Genomic DNA, 7,108 nt, shown 5'->3' on the forward strand with positions numbered 1-7,108 from the left:
AAGGTGCCCTTGAGCAAGGCACCGAACCCCCCAACCGCTCGAGGCGCCTCACCAAGGGCAGCCCCCTCACTCTGACATCTCTCCACTTTGTGCATGTATAGGTCCTGTTTGTGCATGTGTGTGTATTTCAGACCTGTGTGTAACTGACAAGCAAGAGTGAAAACATTGAATTTCCCCTCAGCGGGATTAATAGAGTGAAAACATTGAATTTCCCCTCAGCGGGATTAATAAAGTAAATAAACTTAAACTTAAACTTAAACTTAATTACTAACAGATTCCATTCACGAACAACCAGTCATTCATGCATTTACACTACTCCAGAGTGCCTTGGACTCTTAGTTTGGATTACCTTTTGTTACATTTTGATATCTCTGTTTACGAATAGGACAGTCCTTCTTCTTTTTTATACATCATTCATGCATTCATTCATTTTCTGTAACCACTTCCATATCCCGAGGGTTAGAGGGTTACCGAAACATGCCTCCACCAGCTAGCTGACTAGCAAACTAACGTTAACTCATCAACGTTAGCTAGAAGATAGTGCTAGCTAACGCGAACTAGCTAGTTCATGCCTCCTAGCTAGAAACTAGCTAGTTCACGCTAGCTAGCTAGCACTAGCTAATGTCAGCTTGCTACTATTGTTAACAGGAGGCTAGTCAGCTAAGTTACAGCTAGTGGAGGCATGTTTTGGTAACCTTCTGAGGAGAGTTTAGTGTAGTCTTAACTTTAGGTTAGCTAGCTAGCAAGCTTGTCACCGTTAGTTACAGTAGCTAAATTAGCTAACTAAACTTACCATTAATGTAACGTTAGCTAGCTATGGTCCACAACCCCTCCGTTCGCTAAGCTCGCTCTGATTAATTTGGTGACTAACGTTAGTCTAGTAATTAACATTAACCTTATGCTGGCTGATTTTCATATTAATGACTGAAAATGTTAGATAATTACTTACGGGATCTAGTCTTGTCTTGCCCTGGTCTTGTCTGCAAACTGTAAATGTCGAGATGGACTGTGCAGCAGCAGGAAGACTGGCCCAGGGCTCGGGCACCGTGCAGCGGGAATCCCAGCAAACTGTGTCTAACAGGTGCATGGCACATCCAGTCCATTGTAGTCACCCAGCTTTGGACCAATATTCGCGCCAAAACAAAAAAAGACCCAAAGGTATTTCACCCAAGACCAAATTAATCACCCAATATCAACAGCCCCAGCAATTGGGTCATTCAGTTAACCCAGCAATTTTTAGAGTGTAACTTAAGTTTTTTTTTTTTTTTTTACCTTGCTTTGGTTGCTGGGGTCTTTTGTGCAACGGTTTGGGGACTCCTTCAGTATCAGACCAAGACAAGGAGAAAACCATAAATACTTAAAGCTACTCTTACCTTGCTTGCATTTCACACAGCACTTAGAAAAAAAATGGGGGGGGGGGTTGATGTTACCTTAGGTGAAACCTAAAGGAAAAGACTGAAGGGTGTTTTGTGCAACCAGCTTTATTCTGAGGAAACCTTGACTAGGACTTTAAGGAAAATCTTAACTCAAGGTGTTTTGTGCAACCGGCCCCAGATGTTGTTCGGAAACAAACGACTAAAATAGATGTAGGAACAATAAAATGGAGAACCAAATTCTGAATTTGGAATATGCAACACCTCGTTATGGTGATGCTCAAAGTGACTACAAAGCATTAATGAATCCTTAAAACTGTTTCATGTGTTCTTCAATTGTTTTTACAAAATCAGACTGTTGTGGTTTTTAAATTGATGGCAGAAAGAGTATTAATTGACCTTGTTTGTGCATGAGGTTGTCCAGTCAATATTGTTAAAGATGGGAAAATAGTTTTGTTTTTGTTTTGGTACCACAGTTGGAGACTGGGACAAATGGGCAGCAGGACTGATTCTGGGTGCCACATCCAGCTCTCTTAATACCTGCATGTTTCAAACCAGGAAAATGCAACAGAATTGGAATAAAAAGTTGATGGGTGGAGTTTTGTAGAAGCTGATTTCAATGCTTTCCAGGAAAACAATGTGACCTTTGCCCCTGTGTGTATTTTCCCAGAGAAGTGACAAAATCACATCTGGCTCTGTGAGATCACACTCACGCCAGGCAATCAGTAATTTCCAAAACTGAAACAGGCCCAACAGCAAATTTCAGAAACCCTACTCTAGTGGCCAACAGTACCAACAAGTTGTCATCTGTGAATATCTATCTACATTTTTCTCTGAACACAGCAAATGTAAGATTATCATAGTTTACTGCATTTGTGTTTTCAGTGAGAGACAGGAAAAACTGAAAAGTGCAAACACTTTGTCGCTGTGTCAGCTGGAGGAAATGTTTTTAAAATAAGTTTATTGATACAGTTTAGATTGCAACTCAGTTCATAAATACAAACTGTATACATAAAGTATAATAAATTTAAGAGCGTTTACTTTCATTCACAATTTTTACAACGTTTACAATTCATTGCATCATTACAATGCGTTCTATATCCATTTGTTTGCATAGAATGTGTGAGGATCCCCTTTGCGTACATCACGGCACAAACAGAAAAAAAGCAAATGAACAAAACAACAAAGAAAAACTAGAACATCTTGTAAGTCTGCACAAAAATGACAATAAAATTCTCAGTCTCACAAATCTCAGACTTACAGAATTTGAACTAAACACTGAGTTGTTTCCAAACTTTTTAAAATCTGTAACCAGTGACGGTGTCAAGGATCCACAACTGGTACCTTTATGTTTGTCAAGTGACAGAGTGAAGAGTACAAAAACATCCCCTCCTATCAAACAGCTCGCTGTATTTACACTTGGTTGGTACATGTGGAAAATATGATAGAATGACATCAGAAGTGACAGATTTGTTAGTTTAGAGTCCTTTTTCTGCTCTTTGTTCTCCACTGAAATGACACCATTCATTTTCGAAAGGTCACTTGACATGTTTCTGTGACACCAAACAAAGAAAATAAAAAAAGGAACATACTACACCTGAATCAAACAACACTGCAAATATATTGGTTAGCATTTGTTTTAGCCACCATGGAGTACAGGATGTGCATGATTTACCTTTTCTAACTCCAAAAAGTCTTTACAGCTCTGGTGCACATTCACCTGGTACACCTGGCAGGTAAAAACACCTCATTCAGAAGTATAAATACCACTAGGCGCACACACACACACACACACACACACACACACACACACACACACACATACNAAAAACACCTCATTCAGAAGTATAAATACCACTAGGCGCACACACACACACACACACACACACACACACACACACACACACACACACACACACACACACACACACACACACAGAGTTCAAAAAACAGCTCAAACACAAAATATATTTTTTTAAAGATTTAACACTCACTGCAGATGAAATGAATATCTCACAAATACAAAGCACTCAACGTCCTGTGATGAATCTCAGCAGCCAGCACAGCAAATCAAATCGCTCACTAAAACTCAAATGACAAACAGGCAAGAGCAACTCTCCATCCAATGGGTGAAAAGCTAAAATACACACCACTTGCATTATTCTAATTAATAAATCAGACTTTTAGAGAAGGATCAAACTCCAAGATAGCGGCTGCTCTCCTGCAAAAAAGAAGTCCTGCAACACTGTTGATAGCAATGTACGAAAACTAGGAAATCAAGGAAAGCCTGTTGCTGTTCGGTGTGGAGAAACTGCGCAACAGTGGATCAGGTTCAATCACACCCACCAGCGTTAAACAGCTGACTTGTAGTCGCGTTAGAGACGAGTGAAATATTTAACCCAGCTTCAAACAACACAGGTGATTTTAATATTTAATCACAGATAAAATCACTTCTCTGTCAGAGCACAAAAAGAAGCCTCACTGATCCAACAACAAGCCACGGTGTCTATAATCATAGCTCAGGTAAAGCTGCAATGCATTACACAGACTTCATCCTCTCCTCCTGCAGCCCTTTAGGTAACGTTCTTCAAAAGAAAAATAAGAAAAACCCCTTTTCTTTCTCCTTTCAGCTGAGGCATGAGACAGAAAGAAGCCCGGTCAATAGCTCGCTCTCGGCTTTATGGGCTTCTTATTCCAATAATCCAAGAGAAAAGTCATCTCTAAGAGAGATGGCTCTTTGTATGAAGAAGCAGAAGAAGCTCTTTTCTTAAATGACCTGCTGTGAAACGGCACAAAATCACGAAATCTTTGCCTTTCTGTGGAAAAGATGCTCGACTTTAAAGCGTCCTCAGTTAGCCATCAGCGCTGGTGACATGACAAAGGGAGAGCTGCAGAGTGAAAAAGCTCGTCAAAACCCTGATAACAGAGTTAAGTTGGCACATCGAATGTGTGATTGATGGGGATGCTGCTAATCCTGCTAACTTTCATCCTTTGATAGTTGTTGTGATGATAATGAAATGGACAGAAAGGATTTCTTTTAAATGTGACTTCAGCAGTCTCACTCTGATGCAGATTATATTATTGTTTAAAAAAACATCTGCAAATTTGACCCAGGACAAATGTTTTAATGACGCGCAAAGATGAATACTTTTTGCAGTGTACATGTAGCTCGAGGTTAGCCGCCGCTCAGTGAAGATTGGCTAATGAGCCAACCCGCTGACGCCCATTCTCCAGGCCTCCAGCCGCTCCGAAACACAGATCAAATACTCGCTCTCTGCAGTCTGGCCTCGCCATCATAAGCTGAAGAAAGCGAGGAGCGCGGCTTAATCTGGGGTGGGCACCGGTTCACTCGGCTGATAACACTGCAAACAAGAAAGGAGGCATGACCCAGACTGAACTCTGCCAGGGCTCAGCGTGAGGATCGGCTGAAAACGATCAAATTAAAATACGCTGAAGGAAATTGAAGTTTATGCTGAGTGAATGTGGCCAGTGCTGCTCCACAGCAGCTTTAAACAGACTCATCTGTCCGTTTTAAGAGGTTGAATATTTGACTTTTAGCCACATGATGGTTTCTGGAACAGCTGTTGGCATCTCGGTGATGACAGTGGTTCTGACTTACGAAGGAAAGCAAAAAAGGCCTGAATTCAAATTTTCATTCTTAAAAATACAGACAGACAGTTCAGACTATTTTCTGTGGAATAAAAAGCTTCATTAACGCCTGACAAAAAGCTCCAGGGTGTGTTTTATTTTAAACCAGAGTCTCTCTTTTCCTTCAGTGGTTCTTATTCGCACATCGTCTGTTTTTATGCTCAGAGACAAAGAAAGGCATCAAAACTCTCTGGAAACCAATTTCACACATGTGATTACTCATGTGCCATCAGAACGATAGCGCCGTGAAGATGATGAAAATGTCAGCGAAATGTGGAAACTGGGTGAATCAGGAAACAGAGTGAGATAAAACAGTGGACAGCTGTCTCGTGACATTTAGGGGAGATAAAATCCAGTATCGCTCTTCAGTGTTCCAGTTTGTGTATGGATCATCGGTGATATGATCGGGTGACATCACGAGATGTATAGACGCGGCATGAGATATAGCAGGGCGCGACATGTTTGTCTGGTCCTGACAAACCAAGGTTTTTATCTCCAAAATGAAATATTTGAACTCATGCTTGAACTTACAAAAAATGATAATGTTAAAAAACAAATATATGAAGATGACACACATCACGATTATGCTGAATGATGTGCTCATTTTTGACAACTTATAAAATGTTTAAGGTCTGATTTTTGTAGGTTTTTTTATGAGGAAAAATAAAATCTCTTAAACAGTTATTATATTTTCCCCAAAATTAGTTCGAATTTTGAATTTAACTTTTAATTTGTGTAGCTTTATTGTTGTATTGAGGATATTTTTGACCAGACATCAGAAATAAAGTTTAAAATTTTAATAATTTAATATTATTTTTAGTTAATTGTTCAGTGATACTGTCTGTATTTGCCAACATGAAGATCTAGCATGAAGATCTTTTGGTAGTAAATAGTCAAATTTAAATCAGTCCTATGAAATATTTACAGAAAGCAATACTGAGAATGTGTGACGTGTGTCGGGTCACCAAAGATGTGGCTATGGCCTTGTTTTGTATATCGACATGGATAAACCACATTTACAGACATAAATTTATGTTGAAAATGGCTTTCTTCATAATTCTGTTTTACACCATTAAGTATAAGCAGAAATGTTTGCGCTGCAGATGAAAAGGAATTCAGTCCAGTGATGCTCGGCCTGAGGGAATAGATGACTTCCTGTTTCTGTAAGGATGAGATGCTGTCAAATTCAGATCAAAGTCGCATTTTTCTCAGACTGCCTGAAAGCAGCTTCTGAATCTCTGAAACTTGCATTTAGAATTTCTTATTATAGACTTCACTGCTGTATTACAGTGTGATACGCTTGCATCTTGGATTGTAGAGCAATATAAAGAAAAAACAAGACAAAGGAAACATGAACCATCAGCTTGTACCACTTATCGTTACTCAGCTATCGAGATGTTGTGACGTTTAATGTCGTGACAGCTGGACCTGAACCTCGTGTCCTAGCTAGCTTCTGTTCTGCTAGCTTCTGTAACTCAATGTAATTTCTCTTAAAGGGTTTTTTTTTGTCAGTACCTCTGAAAATCTCAATCATGTCCCAGATATTTTAAGGTAAGAGAGTACTGGACAGTAAAACAGCAGCTGAGTGTGTTAATATTAGCATTAGTCTGGTAGTTGTAATTGTAAGTCAGACAAATATCTGACAGCTTCGATACCATTTGATTGTAAAAACTACAGACATGTCACACTGCTGAGCCACCATCTGCAGGTCAAGGTAAACAGCAATACTGGAACATCCAATCAAGCTACTCACAGAGCTCATTAAAAAGAACTAGTCGAATGCTGCGTTCACGTGGAATCAGGCAGACGGGCAACTCCTTCTGGTTGGCACTGGAAAAACAAACACTGCATAAAACATGCATTACGATATGATACAAGTAATGGAATCTTTACTATATAATGACGAAAACTCTGTCTGTGTGTCTGTTCCACGTTTTTCTCCTCACTGACTTGGTCAATCCATGTGAAATTTGGCACAGTGGTAGAGGGTCATGGGAGGATGCGAATGAAGCAATATTACATCAATTGGCCAAAGGGGGTCGCTATAGCAACTGATTGAAATTGCAAACTTTGAATGGGCATATCTC

At 39.7% G+C, this 7,108-nt stretch overlaps 1 long non-coding RNA gene across 1 annotated transcript; it reads right to left on the reverse strand.

Annotated features, from left to right (window-relative positions):
- Positions 1–2,318: 2,318 nt before the first annotated feature.
- On the reverse strand, positions 2,319–7,095 carry LOC126387848 (uncharacterized). Its single transcript, XR_007569708.1, has 2 exons — positions 3,208–7,095; positions 2,319–3,119 (listed from the first exon to the last, which is right to left on the reverse strand). It is a non-coding gene; the product is annotated as an uncharacterized LOC126387848 (long non-coding RNA).
- Positions 7,096–7,108: the final 13 nt, after the last annotated feature.

The sequence above is a fragment of the Epinephelus moara genome, chromosome 3 (genome assembly GCF_006386435.1).
Source record: "Epinephelus moara isolate mb chromosome 3, YSFRI_EMoa_1.0, whole genome shotgun sequence".
NCBI lineage: Eukaryota > Metazoa > Chordata > Actinopteri > Perciformes > Serranidae > Epinephelus > Epinephelus moara.